We start from the raw sequence: 21,309 nt of genomic DNA on the forward strand, positions 1-21,309 counted from the left end.
CTGACCGAATACAAAGGGAACCATAAGCTGTCTGCCTTTATCCTTGTATCTGAGTCGGTGGAAGTTAAGTAAGGGGCCAGTTTCATCTTTCACTACCCACGCAGTGTTTGTGAAATGGATGCAAACTGGAAATGAGTGGAAATGAGCAATTTGTTCAAGCTGCTTTAATCATACCAACCGTGGCAACTTGATTAGGTGGGACCACTATTCAGCTTCAGCTTGGACTATTGTGTCCAATTCTAGGCATCACATTTTAGGGAAGGGGTGGAGGCTTTGGAAATTGTACAGAAGAGATTTACTACAGGTTGAGCATCCCTTATCCGAAATCCCAAAATTCTGAAATCCGCACTTTTTTTCAAACACCGATGTGTGACATCACGAATGGAAAATCCAACAAGGCTCTGGGAAGGTTCCCCGGCGATGCGCAGGCCGCAACACATTGCACATGTTCAAGTTCCAACACGCCGCACATGCTCAGGCCCCAACACGCTGCACATGCTCAGTCTCCAACACACTGCACATGCTCGGGTCCCTACACGCCGCACATGCTCAGGCCCCAACACGCCGCACATGCTCGGGTCCCAACACGCCGCCATTGCTCGGGTCCCAACACACCGCACATGCTCGGGTCCCAACACGCCGCATATGCTCAGGTCCCAACACGCCGCACATGCTCAGGTCCCAACACGCCGCACATGCTCAGGTCCCAACACGCCGCACATGCTCGGGTCCCAACGTGCCGCACTTGCTCAGGTCCCAACATGCCGCACATGCTCGGGTCCCAACACGCCGCACATGCTCGGGTCCCAACACGCTGCACATGCTCTGGTCCCAACGTGCCGCACATGCTCGGGTTCCAAAGTGCCGCACATGCTCGGGTCCCAACACGCCGCACATGCTCGGGTTCCAACACGCCGGACATGCTCAGGTCCCAACGTGCCGCACATGCTCGGGTCCCAACACACCGCACATGCTCGGGTTCCAACACGCCGCACATGCTCGGGTCCCAACACGCCGCACATGCTCGGGTTCCAACACGCCGCACATGCTCGGGTTCCAACATGCCGCACATGCTCGGGTCCCAACACGCCGCACATGCACGGGTTCCAACACGCCGCACATGCTCAGGTTCCAACGCGCCGCACATGCTCAGGTTCCAACGCGCCGCACATGCTCAGGTTCCAACACGCCGCACATGCTCGGGTCCCAACGTGCCGCACCTGCTCAGGTCCCAACATGCCGCACATGCTCAGGTCCCAACACGCCGCACATGCTCGGGTCCCAACACGCCGCACATGCTCAGGTCCCAACACGCCGCACATGCTCGGGTCCCAACACGCCGCACATGCTCGGGTTCCAACGTGCCGCACATGCTCGGGTTCCAAAGTGCCGCACATGCTCGGGTCCCAACAGCCGCACATGCTCGGGTTCCAACACGCCGCACATGCTCAGGTTCCAACACGCCGGACATGCTCAGGTCCCAACGTGCCGCACATGCTCGGGTTCCAACACACCGCACATGCTCGGGTTCCAACACGCCGCACATGCTCAGGTCCCAACACGCCGCACATGCTCGGGTTCCAACACGCCGCACATGCTCGGGTCCCAACACGCCGCACATGCACGGGTTCCAACACGCCGCACATGCTCAGGTTCCAACGCGCCGCACATGCTCAGGTTCCAACGCGCCGCACATGCTCAGGTTCCAACGTGCCGCACATGCTCAGGTCCCAACACGCCGCACATGCTCGGGTCCCAACGTGCCGCACCTGCTCAGGTCCCAACATGCCGCACATGCTCAGGTCCCAACACGCCGCACATGCTCGGGTCCCAACACGCCGCACATGCTCAGGTCCCAACACGCCGCACATGCTCGGGTCCCAACACGCCGCACATGCTCTGGTCCCAACGTGCCGCACATGCTCGGGTTCCAACGTGCCGCACATGCTCGGGTCCCAACACGCCGCACATGCTCTGGTTCCAACACGCCGCACATGCTCAGGTTCCAACGTGCCGCACATGCTCCGGTCCCAACACGCTGCACATGCTCGGGTTCCAAAGTGCCGCACATGCTCGGGTTCCAACACGCCGCACATGCTCGGGTTCCAACATGCCGCACATGCTCGGGTTCCAACACGCCGCACATGCTCGGGTTCCAACATGCCGCACATGCTCGGGTCCCAACACACCGCACATGCTCGGGTCCCAACACGCCGCACATGCTCGGGTCCCAACACGCCGCACATGCTCGGGTTCCAAAGTGCCGCACATGCTCGGGTCCCAACAGCTGCACATGCTCGGGTTCCAACACGCCGCACATGCTCAGGTTCCAACGTGCCGCACATGCTCAGGTTCCAACGTGCCGCACATGCTCAGGTTCCAACACGCCGGACATGCTCAGGTCCCAACGTGCCGCACATGCTCGGGTCCCAACACACCGCACATGCTCAGGTTCCAACACGCCGGACATGCTCAGGTCCCAACGTGCCGCACATGCTCGGGTCCCAACACACCGCACATGCTCGGGTTCCAACACGCCGCACATGCTCAGGTCCCAACACGCCGCACATGCTCGGGTTCCAACACGCCGCACATGCTCAGGTTCCAACGTGCCGCACATGCTCAGGTTCCAACACGCCGCACATGCTCAGGTTCCAACGCACCGCACATGCTCAGGTTCCAACACGCCGCACATGCTCAGGTTCCAACGCACCGCACATGCTCAGGTTCCAACGCACCGCACATGCTCAGGTTCCAACGTGCCGCACATGCTCAGGTTCCAACGTGCCGCACATGCTCAGGTTCCAACGTGCCGCACATGCTCAGGTTCCAACGTGCCGCACATGCTCAGGTTCCAACACGCCGCACATGCTCGGGTTCCAACATGCCGCACATGCTCCTGTTCCAACACGCCGCACATGCTCAGGTTCCAACACGCCGCACATGCTCAGGTCCCAACACGCCGCACATGCTCAGGTTCCAACACGCCGCACATGCTCGGGTCCCAACACGCCGCACATGCTCGGGTCCCAACGTGCTGCACATGCTCCTGTTCCAACACGCCGCACATGCTCAGGTTCCAACACGCCGCACATGCTCAGGTCCCAACACGCCGCACATGCTCAGGTTCCAACACGCCGCACATGCTCAGGTCCCAACACGCCGCACATGCTCAGGTTCCAACGTGCCGCACATGCTCAGGTCCCAACACGCTGGACATGCTCAGTTTCCAACGTGCCGCACATGCTCGGGTCCCAACACGCTGCACATGCTCAGGTTCCAACACGCTGCACATGCTCAGGTTCCAACACGCTGCACATGCTCAGGTCCCAACACGCCGCACATGCTCAGGTCCCAACACGCCGCACATGCTCAGGTTCCAACACACTGCACATGCTCAGGCTCCAACACGCCGCACATGCTCAGGTTCCAACGTGCCGCACATGCTCAGGTTCCAACACGCCGCACATGCTCAGGTTCCAACACACTGCACATGCTTAGGTTCCAACACGCCGCACGTGCTCAGGTTCCAACGTGCCGCACATGCTCAGGTTCCAAGACGCCGCACATGCTCGGGTCCCAACGTGCCGCACATGCTCAGGTTCCAACACGCCGCACATGCTCGGGTTCCAACACGCCGCACATGCTCGGGTCCCAACACGCCGCACATGCTCAGGTTCCAACACGCCGCACATGCTCAGGTTCCAACACGCCGCACATGCTCAGGTTCCAACACGCCGCACATGCTCAGGTTCCAACAGGCCGCACATGCTCAGGTTCCAACACGCCGCACATGCTCAGGTTCCAACACGCCGCACATGCTCAGGTTCCAACACGCCGCACATGCTCGGGTCCCAACACACCGCACATGCTCAGGTTCCAACGTGCCGCACATGATCAGGTCCCAACACGCCGCACATGCTCAGGTTCCAACACGCCGTACATGCTCAGGTTCCAACACACCGCACATGCTCAGGTTCCAACACGCCGCACATGCTCGATTCCCAACACGCCGCACATGCTCCGGTTCCAACACGCCGCACATGCTCAGGTTCCAACATGCCGCACATGCTCAGGCTCCAACACGCTGCACATGCTCAGGTCCCAACACGCCGCACATGCTCAGGTTCCAACACGCCGCACATGCTCAGTTTCCAACGTGCCGCACATGCTCGGGTCCCAACACGCCGCACATGCTCAGGTTCCAACATGCCGCACATGCTCGGGTTCCAACGTGCCGCACATGCTCGGGTCCCAACACGCCGCACATGCTCAGGTTCCAACACGCCGCACATGCTCAGGTTCCAACGTGCCGCACATGCTCCGGTCCCAACACGCCGCACATGCTCAGGTTCCAACGTGCCGCACATGCTCGGGTCCCAACGTGCCGCACATGCTCCGGTTCCAACACGCCGCACATGCTCAGGTTCCAACACGCCGCACACGCTTGGGTCCCAACACACCGCACATGCTCAGGTTCCAACGTGCCGCACATGACCAGGTCCCAACACGCCGCACATGCTCAGGTTCCAACACGCCGTACATGCTCAGGTTCCAACACACCGCACATGCTCAGGTTCCAACACGCCGCACATGCTCGATTCCCAACACGCCGCACATGCTCAGGTTCCAACACGCCGCACATGCTCAGGTTCCAACATGCCGCACATGCTCAGGCTCCAACACGCTGCACATGCTCAGGTCCCAACACGCCGCACATGCTCAGGTTCCAACACGCCGCACATGCTCAGGTTCCAACACGCCGCACATGCTCAGGTTCCAACACGCCGCACATGCTCAGGTTCCAACATGCCGCACATGCTCGGGTTCCAACGTGCCGCACATGCTCCGGTCCCAACACGCCGCACATGCTCAGGTTCCAACGTGCCGCACATGCTCGGGTCCCAACGTGCCGCACATGCTCCGGTTCCAACACGCCGCACATGCTCAGGTTCCAACACGCCGCACATGCTCGGGTCCCAACACGCCGCACATGCTCGGGTCCCAACACGCCGCACATGCTCCGGTTCCAACACGCCGCACATGCTCAGGTTCCAACACGCCGCACATGCTTGGGTCCCAACACACCGCACATGCTCAGGTTCCAACGTGCCGCACATGACCAGGTCCCAACACGCCGCACATGCTCAGGTTCCAACACGCCGTACATGCTCAGGTTCCAACACACCGCACATGCTCAGGTTCCAACACGCCGCACATGCTCGATTCCCAACACGCCGCACATGCTCAGGTTCCAACACGCCGCACATGCTCAGGTTCCAACACGCCGCACATGCTCAGGTCCCAACACGCCGCACATGCTCAGGTTCCAACACGCCGCACATGCTCAGGTTCCAACACGCCGCACATGCTCAGGTTCCAACACGCCGCACATGCTCAGTTTCCAACGTGCCGCACATGCTCGGGTCCCAACACGCCGCACATGCTCAGGTTCCAACATGCCGCACATGCTTGGGTTCCAACGTGCCGCACATGCTCCGGTCCCAACACGCCGCACATGCTCAGGTCCCAACGTGCCGCACATGCTCGGGTCCAAACGTGCCGCACATGCTCCGGTTCCAACACGCCGCACATGCTCAGGTTCCAACACGCCGCACATGCTCGGGTCCCAACACGCCGCACATGCTCGGGTCCCAACACGCCGCACATGCTCCGGGTCCCAACACGCCGCACATGCTCCGGGTCCCAACACGCCGCACATGCTCGGGTCCCAACAGCTGCACATGCTCGGGTTCCAACACGCCGCACATGCTCAGGTTCCAACACGCCGGACATGCTCAGGTCCCAACGTGCCGCACATGCTCGGGTCCCAACACACCGCACATGCTCGGGTTCCAACACGCCGCACATGCTCAGGTCCCAACACGCCGCACATGCTCGGGTTCCAACACGCCGCACATGCTCAGGTTCCAACGTGCCGCACATGCTCGGGTCCCAACACGCCGCACATGCTCGGGTCCCAACACGCCGCACATGCTCTGGTCCCAACGTGCCGCACATGCTCAGGTTCCAACGTGCCGCACCTGCTCAGGTTCCAACACGCCGCACATGCTCGGGTCCCAACAGCTGCACATGCTCGGGTCCCAACGTGCCGCACCTGCTCAGGTCCCAACAGCTGCACATGCTCGGGTTCCAACACGCCGCACATGCTCAGGTTCCAACACGCCGGACATGCTCAGGTCCCAACGTGCCGCACATGCTCGGGTCCCAACACACCGCACATGCTCGGGTTCCAACACGCCGCACATGCTCAGGTCCCAACACGCCGCACATGCTCGGGTTCCAACACGCCGCACATGCTCAGGTTCCAACGTGCCGCACATGCTCGGGTCCCAACACGCCGCACATGCACAGGTTCCAACATGCCGCACATGCTCAGGTTCCAACACGCCGCACATGCTCAGGTTCCAACGCACCGCACATGCTCAGGTTCCAACGTGCCGCACATGCTCAGGTTCCAACACGCCGCACATGCTCAGGTTCCAACACGCCGCACATGCTCAGGTTCCAACGCACCGCACATGCTCAGGTTCCAACGCGCCGCACATGCTCAGGTTCCAACGTGCCGCACATGCTCAGGTTCCAACGTGCCGCACATGCTCGGGTTCCAACACACCGCACATGCTCGGGTCCCAACACACCGCACATGCTCATGTTCCAACGTGCCGCACATGCTCAGGTTCCAACGTGCCGCACATGCTCAGGTTCCAACACGCCGCACATGCTCGGGTTCCAACACGCCGCACATGCTCCTGTTCCAACACGCCGCACATGCTCAGGTTCCAACACGCCGCACATGCTCAGGTCCCAACACGCCGCACATGCTCAGGTTCCAACACGCCGCACATGCTCGGGTCCCAACACGCCGCACATGCTCGGGTCCCAACGTGCTGCACATGCTCCTGTTCCAACACGCCGCACATGCTCAGGTTCCAACACGCCGCACATGCTCAGGTCCCAACACGCCGCACATGCTCAGGTTCCAACACGCCGCACATGCTCAGGTCCCAACACGCCGCACATGCTCAGGTTCCAACGTGCCGCACATGCTCAGGTCCCAACACGCTGGACATGCTCGGTTTCCAACGTGCCGCACATGCTCGGGTCCCAACACGCTGCACATGCTCAGGTTCCAACACGCTGCACATGCTCAGGTTCCAACACGCTGCACATGCTCAGGTCCCAACACGCCGCACATGCCCAGGTCCCAACACGCCGCACATGCTCAGGTTCCAACACACTGCACATGCTCAGGCTCCAACACGCCGCACATGCTCAGGTTCCAACGTGCCGCACATGCTCAGGTTCCAACACGCCGCACATGCTCAGGTTCCAACACACTGCACATGCTTAGGTTCCAACACGCCGCACGTGCTCAGGTTCCAACGTGCCGCACATGCTCAGGTTCCAAGACGCCGCACATGCTCGGGTCCCAACGTGCCGCACATGCTCAGGTTCCAACACGCCGCACATGCTCGGGTTCCAACACGCCGCACATGCTCGGGTTCCAACACGCCGCACATGCTCGGGTCCCAACACGCCGCACATGCTCGGGTCCCAACACGCCGCACATGCTCAGGTTCCAACACGCCGCACATGCTCAGGTTCCAACACGCCGCACATGCTCGGGTCCCAACACGCCGCACATGCTCAGGTTCCAACACGCCGCACATGCTCAGGTTCCAACACGCCGCACATGCTCAGGTTCCAACACGCCGCACATGCTCAGGTTCCAACACGCCGCACATGCTCAGGTTCCAACACGCCGCACATGCTCAGGTTCCAACACGCCGCACATGCTCAGGTTCCAACACGCCGCACATGCTCAGGTTCCAACACGCCGCACATGCTCGGGTCCCAACACACCGCACATGCTCAGGTTCCAACGTGCCGCACATGATCAGGTCCCAACACGCCGCACATGCTCAGGTTCCAACACGCCGTACATGCTCAGGTTCCAACACACCGCACATGCTCAGGTTCCAACACGCCGCACATGCTCGATTCCCAACACGCCGCACATGCTCAGGTTCCAACACGCCGCACATGCTCAGGTTCCAACATGCCGCACATGCTCAGGCTCCAACACGCTGCACATGCTCAGGTCCCAACACGCCGCACATGCTCAGGTCCCAACACGCCGCACATGCTCAGGTTCCAACACGCCGCACATGCTCAGTTTCCAACGTGCCGCACATGCTCGGGTCCCAACACGCCGCACATGCTCAGGTTCCAACATGCCGCACATGCTCGGGTTCCAACGTGCCGCACATGCTCGGGTCCCAACACGCCGCACATGCTCAGGTCCCAACACGCCGCACATGCTCAGGTTCCAACGCGCCGCACATGCTCCGGTTCCAACGCGCCGCACATGCTCAGGTTCCAACGTGCCGCACATGCTCGGGTCCCAACGTGCCGCACATGCTCCGGTTCCAACACGCCGCACATGCTCGGGTCCCAACACGCCGCACATGCTCGGGTCCCAACACGCCGCACATGCTCCGGGTCCCAACACGCCGCACATGCTCCAGGTCCCAACACGCCGCACATGCTCCGGTTCCAACACGCCGCACATGCTCCGGTTCCAACACGCCGCACATGCTCAGGTTCCAACGTGCCGCACATGCTCGGGTTCCAACACACCGCACATGCTCGGGTCCCAACACACCGCACATGCTCATGTTCCAACGTGCCGCACATGCTCAGGTTCCAACGTGCCGCACATGCTCAGGTTCCAACACGCCGCACATGCTCGGGTTCCAACATGCCGCACATGCTCCTGTTCCAACACGCCGCACATGCTCAGGTTCCAACACGCCGCACATGCTCAGGTCCCAACACGCCGCACATGCTCAGGTTCCAACACGCCGCACATGCTCGGGTCCCAACACGCCGCACATGCTCGGGTCCCAACGTGCTGCACATGCTCCTGTTCCAACACGCCGCACATGCTCAGGTTCCAACACGCCGCACATGCTCAGGTCCCAACACGCCGCACATGCTCCGGTTCCAACACGCCGCACATGCTCAGGTCCCAACACGCCGCACATGCTCAGGTTCCAACGTGCCGCACATGCTCAGGTCCCAACACGCTGGACATGCTCGGTTTCCAACGTGCCGCACATGCTCGGGTCCCAACACGCCGCACATGCACAGGTTCCAACATGCCGCACATGCTCAGGTTCCAACACGCCGCACATGCTCAGGTTCCAACGCACCGCACATGCTCAGGTTCCAACGTGCCGCACATGCTCAGGTTCCAACACGCCGCACATGCTCAGGTTCCAACGCACCGCACATGCTCAGGTTCCAACACGCCGCACATTCTCAGGTTCCAACGCACCGCACATGCTCAGGTTCCAACGTGCCGCACATGCTCAGGTTCCAACGTGCCGCACATGCTCAGGTTCCAACGTGCCGCACATGCTCGGGTTCCAACACACCGCACATGCTCGGGTCCCAACACACCGCACATGCTCAGGTTCCAACGTGCCGCACATGCTCAGGTTCCAACGTGCCGCACATGCTCAGGTTCTAACACGCCGCACATGCTCGGGTTCCAACATGCCGCACATGCTCCTGTTCCAACACGCCGCACATGCTCAGGTTCCAACACGCCGCACATGCTCAGGTCCCAACACGCCGCACATGCTCAGGTTCCAACACGCCGCACATGCTCGGGTCCCAACACGCCGCACATGCTCGGGTCCCAACGTGCTGCACATGCTCCTGTTCCAACACGCCGCACATGCTCAGGTTCCAACACGCCGCACATGCTCAGGTCCCAACACGCCGCACATGCTCAGGTTCCAACACGCCGCACATGCTCAGGTTCCAACACGCCGCACATGCTCAGGTCCCAACACGCCGCACATGCTCAGGTTCCAACACGCCGCACATGCTCGGGTCCCAACACGCCGCACATGCTCGGGTCCCAACGTGCTGCACATGCTCCTGTTCCAACACGCCGCACATGCTCAGGTTCCAACACGCCGCACATGCTCAGGTCCCAACACGCCGCACATGCTCAGGTTCCAACACGCCGCACATGCTCAGGTCCCAACACGCCGCACATGCTCAGGTTCCAACGTGCCGCACATGCTCAGGTCCCAACACGCTGGACATGCTCGGTTTCCAACGTGCCGCACATGCTCGGGTCCCAACACGCTGCACATGCTCAGGTTCCAACACGCTGCACATGCTCAGGTTCCAACACGCTGCACATGCTCAGGTCCCAACACGCCGCACATGCTCAGGTCCCAACACGCCGCACATGCTCAGGTTCCAACACACTGCACATGCTCAGGCTCCAACACGCCGCACATGCTCAGGTTCCAACGTGCCGCACATGCTCAGGTTCCAACACGCCGCACATGCTCAGGTTCCAACACACTGCACATGCTTAGGTTCCAACACGCCGCACGTGCTCAGGTTCCAACGTGCCGCACATGCTCAGGTTCCAAGACGCCGCACATGCTCGGGTCCCAACGTGCCGCACATGCTCAGGTTCCAACACGCCGCACATGCTCGGGTTCCAACACGCCGCACATGCTCGGGTCCCAACACGCCGCACATGCTCGGGTCCCAACACGCCGCACATGCTCAGGTTCCAACACGCCGCACATGCTCAGGTTCCAACACGCCGCACATGCTCGGGTCCCAACACGCCGCACATGCTCAGGTTCCAACACGCCGCACATGCTCAGGTTCCAACACGCCGCACATGCTCAGGTTCCAACACGCCGCACATGCTCAGGTTCCAACACGCCGCACATGCTCAGGTTCCAACACGCCGCACATGCTCAGGTTCCAACACGCCGCACATGCTCAGGTTCCAACACGCCGCACATGCTCAGGTTCCAACACGCCGCACATGCTCAGGTTCCAACACGCCGCACATGCTCGGGTCCCAACACACCGCACATGCTCGGGTCCCAACACACCGCACATGCTCAGGTTCCAACGTGCCGCACATGATCAGGTCCCAACACGCCGCACATGCTCAGGTTCCAACACGCCGTACATGCTCAGGTTCCAACACGCCGCACATGCTCAGGTTCCAACACGCCGCACATGCTCGATTCCCAACACGCCGCACATGCTCAGGTTCCAACACGCCGCACATGCTCAGGTTCCAACATGCCGCACATGCTCAGGCTCCAACACGCTGCACATGCTCAGGTCCCAACACGCCGCACATGCTCAGGTCCCAACACGCCGCACATGCTCAGGTTCCAACACGCCGCACATGCTCAGTTTCCAACGTGCCGCACATGCTCGGGTCCCAACACGCCGCACATGCTCAGGTTCCAACATGCCGCACATGCTCGGGTTCCAACGTGCCGCACATGCTCGGGTCCCAACACGCCGCACATGCTCGGGTCCCAACACGCCGCACATGCTCAGGTCCCAACACGCCGCACATGCTCAGGTTCCAACGCGCCGCACATGCTCCGGTTCCAACGCGCCGCACATGCTCAGGTTCCAACGTGCCGCACATGCTCGGGTCCCAACGTGCCGCACATGCTCCGGTTCCAACACGCCGCACATGCTCGGGTCCCAACACGCCGCACATGCTCGGGTCCCAACACGCCGCACATGCTCCGGGTCCCAACACGCCGCACATGCTCCAGGTCCCAACACGCCGCACATGCTCCGGTTCCAACACGCCGCACATGCTCCGGTTCCAACACGCCGCACATGCTCAGGTTCCAACGTGCCGCACATGCTCGGGTTCCAACACACCGCACATGCTCGCGTCCCAACGTGCCGCACATGCTCATGTTCCAACGTGCCGCACATGCTCAGGTTCCAACGTGCCGCACATGCTCAGGTTCCAACACGCCGCACATGCTCGGGTTCCAACATGCCGCACATGCTCCTGTTCCAACACGCCGCACATGCTCAGGTTCCAACACGCCGCACATGCTCAGGTCCCAACACGCCGCACATGCTCAGGTTCCAACACGCCGCACATGCTCAGGTCCCAACACGCCGCACATGCTCGGGTCCCAACGTGCTGCACATGCTCCTGTTCCAACACGCCGCACATGCTCAGGTTCCAACACGCCGCACATGCTCAGGTCCCAACACGCCGCACATGCTCAGGTTCCAACACGCCGCACATGCTCAGGTCCCAACACGCCGCACATGCTCAGGTTCCAACGTGCCGCACATGCTCAGGTCCCAACACGCTGGACATGCTCGGTTTCCAACGTGCCGCACATGCTCGGGTCCCAACACGCTGCACATGTTCAGGTTCCAACACGCTGCACATGCTCAGGTTCCAACACGCTGCACATGCTCAGGTCCCAACACGCCGCACATGCTCAGGTCCCAACACGCCGCACATGCTCAGGTTCCAACACACTGCACATGCTCAGGCTCCAACACGCCGCACATGCTCAGGTTCCAACGTGCCGCACATGCTCAGGTTCCAACACGCCGCACATGCTCAGGTTCCAACACACTGCACATGCTTAGGTTCCAACACGCCGCACGTGCTCAGGTTCCAACGTGCCGCACATGCTCAGGTTCCAAGACGCCGCACATGCTCGGGTCCCAACGTGCCGCACATGCTCAGGTTCCAACACGCCGCACATGCTCGGGTTCCAACACGCCGCACATGCTCGGGTCCCAACACGCCGCACATGCTCGGGTCCCAACACGCCGCACATGCTCAGGTTCCAACACGCCGCACATGCTCAGGTTCCAACACGCCGCACATGCTCGGGTCCCAACACGCCGCACATGCTCAGGTTCCAACACGCCGCACATGCTCAGGTTCCAACACGCCGCACATGCTCAGGTTCCAACACGCCGCACATGCTCAGGTTCCAACACGCCGCACATGCTCAGGTTCCAACACGCCGCACATGCTCAGGTTCCAACACGCCGCACATGCTCAGGTTCCAACACGCCGCACATGCTCAGGTTCCAACACGCCGCACATGCTCAGGTTCCAACACGCCGCACATGCTCGGGTCCCAACACACCGCACATGCTCAGGTTCCAACGTGCCGCACATGATCAGGTCCCAACACGCCGCACATGCTCAGGTTCCAACACGCCGTACATGCTCAGGTTCCAACACACCGCACATGCTCAGGTTCCAACACGCCGCACATGCTCGATTCCCAACACGCCGCACATGCTCAGGTTCCAACACGCCGCACATGCTCAGGTTCCAACATGCCGCACATGCTCAGGCTCCAACACGCTGCACATGCTCAGGTCCCAACACGCCGCACATGCTCAGGTCCCAACACGCCGCACATGCTCAGGTTCCAACACGCCGCACATGCTCAGTTTCCAACGTGCCGCACATGCTCGGGTTCCAACGTGCCGCACATGCTCGGGTCCCAACACGCCGCACATGCTCGGGTTCCAACACGCCGGACATGCTCCGGTCCCAACGTGCCGCACATGCTCGGGTTCCAACACGCCGCCCACGCTCGGGTTCCAACACGCCGCACGTGCTCGGGTTCCAACACGCCGCACATGCTCGGGTTCCAACACGCCGCACATGCTCGGGTTCCAACACGCCGCACATGCTCGGGTTCCAACACGCCGCACATGCTCGGGTTCCAACACGCCGCACATGCTCGGGTCCCAACACGCCGCACATGCTCAGGTCCCAACACACAGGTCTTCGCCTTAAACATCGTCTTCTTAATTATCAGTCCTTAACTGCAGTCGGTCCTTTTCCCGCAGGATGTCTCTTGGAGGAACACTATGTCAGTTTTCATACCTTTCAGGTGGGTGAAGACTCTGGATCTTTTCACTGGGCCGTTAATCCCCCTGATGTTCCATCTGACTGTTCTGATGGGGTTTTTTGTCCCCCATTCTCCTGCGGCATCAACCATACTTACTTTGTGGATGCGACCCTGCACCCTGGGGTTTTCCTTTGATTGGGAGCCATCCAAAATGGCCACGGTCACATTCTAACGAGGCCAGGCCCCTGCGCCCTGGGTTTTCCCTTTGTCCAGGGGCCACCCAACATTGCCGCCAGCTGTGTGTGCACCATGTGGTTGAGCCCTGCACTCCGGGTTTCCCTTTGTTTCGGGACCCTCCAAAGTGGCTGATTATGATGCCATCTTGTTCCACTTTTCCGAGCTTAACCTGGTTAAATCAGTCTAGAGACCCCCCCCCCCCCCGCTTTTTTGTTCCCCTATGGTTCTGATTACCCACTTCGCTGCCCCCTCCGTATCCCCCTTTTCTGTTTACACCCTGCCAATGCCCCCCACTTGCCCACCAGACACGCTCTCCGCGGTGGGAGATAAGCCGCAGCACCCCTCTCTTTCATACTTCCTGGCGCTGGCTTTCCTGCTAGTGTGGTGGCCCCTCCCAGTGTGGTTCCAACCCCCCCTCAGTCCGCTTTGCTGGTGTCCCTTCTATCTCCTTCTCACCCTGTCCTGCACTCTGCTGCCCTCACCCCCGACCTCCTTGTGGTGGTATGTATTAGGGGTAATACGGTACACCATGAATGTCGAGGAGCTATTGGAGGACAGATGCTGGATCCTGATTGTATCTGCCGCCTACTGGGCTCCACCCAAATAGGCGGGGTATAAGAACCCGGTTTACTCCCCGCAGCTGCATTCTGTGACTGAGCTGCTGGGGAACAAGTCTGCTCAATAAAGCCTCGATTGAAGTTCTCTACATCTCGCCTCGTGTGTGATCGATGGTGCTACACTCCTATGAGTTGGGTCCCCTGTTCATCGGAAGGCAATGCAGTCCTGTGCAAAATTTTCCATATCTTTCCTTCGCCTCCTCTGTGTCTTCCTCACCTTTGCCTCTCTTGTTGCCTGTCCAGACCGTTCTTTTTTAAAAAAATATTTGAGAGACCCTCTCCAGGCAAATTTTACCCTCTCCAATTTAATGAATCCTGCCATGTTGCTGATCCAGGTTTCCACGCTTGGGGGCCTCGCATCTTTCCATAGTAGCAAAATCCTCCGCCGGGCTACCAGGGACGCAAAGGCCAGAATACCGGCCTCTTTCGCACCCTGCACTCCCGGCTCGTCCGATATACCCCAAATAGTGCTAACCCCCAGCTCGGCTTAACCCGGGTGTTCACCACCTTAGACACCATCCTCGCAACGCTCCTCCAGTACCCATCCAGCGCCGGGCACGCCCAGAACATGTGGGCGTGATTTGCTGGGCTCCCTGAGCACCTCACACACCTGTCTTCCACCCCAAAGAACCTGCTCAGTCTCGCCCCTGTCATATGCGCTCTGTGAAAGAACCTTAAATTGTATCAGGCTAAGCCTGGCGCAAGAGGAGGAAGAATTAACCCTATCCAGGGCGTCCGCCCACGCACCCTCGTCTATCTCCTCCCCAAGCTCCTCCCATTTACCCTTTAGCTCCTCCACCGAGGTCTCCTCCTCCTCCGGCATCTCCTGGTAAATCGCCGAGACCCTGCCTTCTCCAACTCACACCCCCGAGAGCACCCTATCCTGGATCCTGAGTGCTGGAAGCAGCGGGAACTCCCTCACCTGCTGTGTTACAAAAGCCCTTACCTGCATATACCTGAAGGCATTTCCGGGGGGAAGCCCAAATTTTTCCTCCAGCTCCCCAAGGCTCGCAAACGTCCCATCTAAAAACAGGTCCCCCATCCTTCTAATTCCTGCCCTGTGCCAGCTCAGGAACCCTCCATCCATTCTCCCCGGGACAAACCGATGATTCTCCCAGATCGGTGACCAAACCGAAACCTCTACCTCACCCCTGTGGCGTCTCCACTGCTCCCAAATTTTCAAAGTCGTCGCCACCACCGGACTCATGGTGTACCTAGTCGGTGGGGGTGGCAGCGGTGCTGTCACCAGCGCTCCCAGACTCGTGCCCACACAGGATGCCATCTCCAGCCTCTTCCACGCCGCCCCCTCCCCCTCCATTACTCACTTGCATATCATCACCACATTGGCAGCCCAGTAATACCCACGCAGATTAGGTAACGCTAACCCTCCTCTGTCCTTACTCCGCTCCAGTAACACCCTTCTCACCCTCGGGGTCCTTTTCGCCCACACGAATCCCATGATGTTCCTGCTGACCCACTTAAAAAAGGCCTTGGGGATCAGGATGGGGAATCACTGGAATACAAAAAGGAACCTCGGGAGCACCGTCATTTTCACCGACTGCACCCTACCCGCCAGGGAGAGTGGCAGCATATCCCACCTTTTGAACTCCTCCTCCATCTGCTCCACCAGTCGCGTCAAGTTGAGCTTGTGTAGGGCCACCCAGCTCCTGGCCACCTGGATTCCCAGATACCGAAAACTCCTTTCTGCCCTCTTCAATGGAAGCTCGTCTATCCCCCTTCCCTGGTCCCCTGGGTGTACCACGAAGAGCTCACTCTTCCCCACGTTGAGCTTATACCCAGAAAAGTCCCCAAACTCCCTGAGGATCCGCATCACCCCCGGCATCCGTCCCACTGAGTCTGCCACATACAGTAACAGGTCATCGGCATACAACGATACCCGGTGTTCCTCCCCCTCCGGACCAGCCCCCTCCATTTCCTGGACACCCTTAGAGCCACTGGTTGGCAATCAGTAGCTAGTGGTGTCCCTCAGGGATCAGTTTTGGGTCCACAACTGTTCACAATTTACATAGATGATTTGGAGTTGGGGACCAAGGGCAATGTGTCCAAGTTTGCAGACGACACTAAGATAAGTGGTAATGCAAAAAGTGCAGAGGATACTGGAAGTCTGCAGAGGGATTTGGATAGGTCAAGTGAATGGGCTAGGGTCTGGCAGATGGAATACAATGTTGACAAATGTGAGGTTATCCATTTTGGTAGAAATAACAGCAAACGGGATTGAAATATGCATCTGTGCAGAGACACCTGGGTGTGCGATTGCATGAGTCGCAAAACGTTGGTTTACAGGTGCAACAGGTGATTAAGAAGGCAAATTGAATTTTGTCCTTCATTGCTAGAGGGATGGAGTTTATGCTGCAATTGTATAAGATGTTAGTGAGGCCACACCTGGAGTATTGTGTTCAGTTTTGGTCTCCTTACTTGAGAAAGGACGTACTGGCACTGGAGGGTGTGCAGAGGAGATTCACTAGGTTAATCCCAGAGCTGAAGGGGTTGGATTGCGAGGAGAGGTTGAGTAGACTGGGACTACTCGTTGGAATTTAGAAGGATGAGGGGGGATCTTATAGAAACATATAAAATTATGAAGGGAATAGATAGGATAGATGAGGGCAGGTTGTTTCCACTGGCGGGTGAAAGCAGAACTAGGGGGCATAGTCTCAAAATAAGGGGAAGTAGATTTAGGACTGAGTTTAGGAGGAACTTCTTCGCCCAAAGGGTTGTGAATCTATGGAATTCCTTGCCCAGTGAAGCAGTAGAGGCTCCTTCATTAAATGTTTTTAAGATAAAGATAGATAGTTTTTTGAAGAATAAAGGGATTGAGGGTTATGGTGTTCGGGCCGGAAAGTGGAGCTGAGTCCACAAAAGATCAGCCATGATCTCATTGAATGGTGGAGCAGGCTCGAGAGGCCAGATGGCCTACTCCTGCTCCTAGTTCTTATGTTCTTATGTTCAGAGCCAAAGGCTCAATTGCCAATGCAAATAGCAAGGGGGATAGGGGGCACCCCTGACTCGTCCCCCGGTACAGCCGAAAGTATTCCGACCTCCGATTCGTGGCCACACTCGCCACCGGAGCTTTGTAAAGTAGCCTAACCCAACTAATGAACCCCTCCCCGAACCCAAACCTCCTCAACGCTTCCCAAAGGTACCCCACTCCACCCTATCGAAGGCCTTCTCCGCGTCCATCGCCGCCACTATCTCCGCTTCCCCGTCCACTGCAGGCATCATGATTACGTTAAGGAGCCTCCGCACATTGGTATTCAGCTGCCTGCCCTTCACGAAACCCGTCTGGTCCTCGTGAATCACCCCCGGGACACAGCCCTCAATTCTGGTAGCCAACACCTTCGCTAACAGCTGCGCTTCCACGTTGGGGAGAGAGATTGGCCTATATGACCCAAACTGTAATGGGTCCTTGTCCCGCTTCAAGACCAGCGAGATCAGCGCCCTGGACATCGTCTGGGGTAGGGCCCCCCTCCCTCGCCTCATTGAAAGTCCTCACTAATTTTGCATTGAGAGGATCGGCTCAAGGGTTCACCAGACTGTGGCAACCGTTCCTCGACTACCTAGCGGAACGTTAGGGGGAAGATAGATGGCCAGCAGCAGCAACCCAGGGGGGGGGGGTAAATTGTTTGTATTTTTGGAGGGGGAGAGAGGGTGGGGGGGAGCATTACTTTGTGTTATTTGGTTAGTTTACTATGTTAGTTAAACAATGTTATATAGCAGTTATCATGTTACCATTTATGTTGATTTGTAAGGGAAAAAATTGTGTTTGAAAACTTTAATAAAATATATTTTTTTTAAAAAGAAAGTCCTCACTAATAGAGCCCAGCAGGTCCATGTACTTCTGGTAAAATTCCACCAGGAACCCATCTGGCCCCGGTGCTTTCCCCGCCTGATACTCCCCAGCCCCTTAGTCAGGTCCTCCAGCCCTATCGGTGTCCCAAGCCCCGCCATCTGCTCCTCCTCCACTCTCGGGAACCTCAGCCGATCCAAAAATCGACGCATCCCCCCCTCCTCCGTCAGGGGCTCAGACCTATACAGCCCCTCATAAAAGTCTCTAACTACCCCATTTATTCCCACTGCACTCTGCACCGTGTTCCCCCCTTTATCCCTAACTCCCCCAATCTCCCTCGCTGCCTCCCGCTTCCGAAGCTGGTGTGCCAACATCTGGCTAGCCTTCTCCCCATACTCATATACTGCCCCTAACGCTTTCCTCCACTGCACCTCTGCCTTCTTGGTGGTCAACAGGTCGAACTCAGCCTGGAGGCTTTGTGGCTCCTTGAGTAGTCCCTCCTCGGGGACCTCTGCATACCTCCTATCCACCCTTAAAATCTCCCCCACCAATTTCTCCCTCTCCTCTCCTTCCTCTCCTTGTGGGCCCGAGTGGAGATTAGCTCTCCCCTAATCACCACCTTCAGCGTCTCCCAGACCACCCCCACCTGCATCTCCCCATTATCGTTAACCTCTAGATAGCTTTCAATGCACCCCCGGATCCGCCCGCTTGCCTCCTGATCCGCCAGCAACCCCACATCCAGGCGCCACAGCGGGCGCTGGTCCCTCCTCCCCTAGCTCCAGCTCCACCCCCACCCAATGCGGGGCATGGTCTGAGATGGCTACGGCTGAATACTCCGTGCCCTCCACTCTCGGGATTAGTGCCCTGCTCATAACAAAGAAGTCTATCCGTGAGTAGGCATTATGGACGTGGGGAAAAAAAAGAAAATTCCCTGGCCCCGGCCTGACAAACCTCCATGGGTCCACTCCTCCCATCTGGTCCATAAACCCCCTTAGCACCTTGGCCGCCGCCGGCCTCTTACCCATCCTGGACCTGGAGCGGTCCAATGCTGGATCCAGTACCGTGTTGAAGTCCCCCCCGCCCCCCCCCATTATCAAGCTCCCTGCCTCCAGGTCCGGAATCCGGCCCAACATGCGCCGCATAGATCTGGCATCGTCCAAATTCGGGGCATATACATTCACCAAGACCACCTGCACCCCATGCAGCTTACCACTCACCATCACATACCTACCTCCATTGTCTGCCGCGATGTTCAACGCCTCAAATGACATCCGCTTCCCCACCAAGATCGCCACCCCTTGATTCTTTGCGTCCAACCCCGAGTGGAAAACCTGCCCAACCCACCCCTTTCTCAGCCTAACCTGATCTGCCACCCTCAAATGCGTCTCCTGGTGCATAACCACGTCTGCCTTCAGTCCCTTCAGGTGTGCGAACACACGGGCCCTCTTGACCGGCCCGTTCAGGCCTCTCACATTCCAAGTAATCAGCTGGATCAGGGGGCTTCACGACCCCCCCCCGTCCCGCCTGCCGATTAGCCATCCCCTTTTCTAGGCCAGCCATGTGCCCGCGCCTCCCGCACTCACCATTCCCCCCAGCGGCAGACGCCCGCCCCCGACTCTCTCTCCGAGCTCCAGCTCCCCTTTGGCCAATGCAGCAGCAACCCAGTCCCGTCCCCCCCCCAAGCTAGGTCCCCCCATTGCTGCGTGGCTCCCCGCATAGCACTCCTGTAAGTCAGCTGACTCCTGCTGACCCCGGCCACTCCCGCCACTCCATCGACCCCCCCAGGGTGGTAGTCTCTTCCCCCCCCCCCCCCTCCTGTCCATTAGGTGGCGCTCCTCTCCAACACTGCCCTTCCCCCTGGCCCCGCCCCCTTCCTTTCCTAGCGCGGGTAAAAGCCCGTGCTTTCCATCAAACTGGCCCCGCCCTCTCTGGCGCAGCTCCCTTTTGCGGCCCAATCCCAGCTCCCCCACCTCGGGCCTCCCATCTCTCTCTCTCTCTCTCTCCCCCCCCCCCCCCCCCCCCCCCCCAAACAGGGCCCCGTCTTTCCAACCACCGACGCCCACACTCTCACAAGACCCCCACTTCGAACCATTACACCCTACCCCACCCAGCACCCAAGGAAACAATACAGAACAGAACATTCCCCAACATCCCCCGAAGCACAGTAACCACAGTAGCCCCCCCCGCGACATCCCCTCACAACAGACCCTCTGTCCGTGTCCAACTTTTCGGCCTGGATAAAGGTCCACGCCTCCTCCGGCGTCTCAAAAGTAATGGTGCCGGTCCTTAAACGTGACCCACAGTCGCGCCGGTTGCAGCATACCAAATTTCACCCCCTTCCGATGCAGAACCGCCTTAGCCCGATTGTACCCGGCCCTCTTCTTGGCCACCTCTGCGCTCCCGTCCTGGTATATACGGACCTCTGCATTCTCCCACCTGCTGCTCCGCTCCTTTTTTGCCCATCTTAGGACACACTCCCTGACCACCAAGCGGTGGAACCGCACCAATACCGCCCGCGGCGGCTCGTTAGACTTGGGCCTCCTCGCCAGGACTCGGTGGGCCCCATCCAGCTCCAGGGGCCTCGGGAAGGCACCAGCGCCCATCAACGTGTTCAGCATCGTGACCACATATGCTCCAGCATCCGACCCCTCCACTCCCTCCGGGAGACCAAAAATCTGCAGGTTCTTCCTCCTCGACCAATTCTCCATGTCCTCGAACTTCTTCTGCCATTTCTTATGCAGCGCCTCATGTGCCTGAACCTTTACCGCCAGGCCCAATATCTCGTCCTCATTCTCCGAGGCCTTCTGCCGCACCTCCCGAATCGCCGCCCCTTGGGCCTTCTGGGTCTCGACCAGCTTGTCGATCAAAGCCTTCATCAGCTCCAGCAGCTCTGCTTTCAATTCTGTGAAGCAGC

At 59.2% G+C, this 21,309-nt stretch overlaps 1 protein-coding gene across 4 annotated transcripts in view; it reads left to right on the forward strand.

The window, feature by feature from the left end:
* The window catches only part of tfb1m (transcription factor B1, mitochondrial), a 90,858-nt gene that overhangs the window by 63,381 nt on the left and 6,168 nt on the right, over positions 1–21,309 (forward strand). The window lies entirely within an intron of this gene.

This window comes from Scyliorhinus torazame, chromosome 1 (assembly GCF_047496885.1).
Source record: "Scyliorhinus torazame isolate Kashiwa2021f chromosome 1, sScyTor2.1, whole genome shotgun sequence".
Lineage (NCBI taxonomy): Eukaryota > Metazoa > Chordata > Chondrichthyes > Carcharhiniformes > Scyliorhinidae > Scyliorhinus > Scyliorhinus torazame.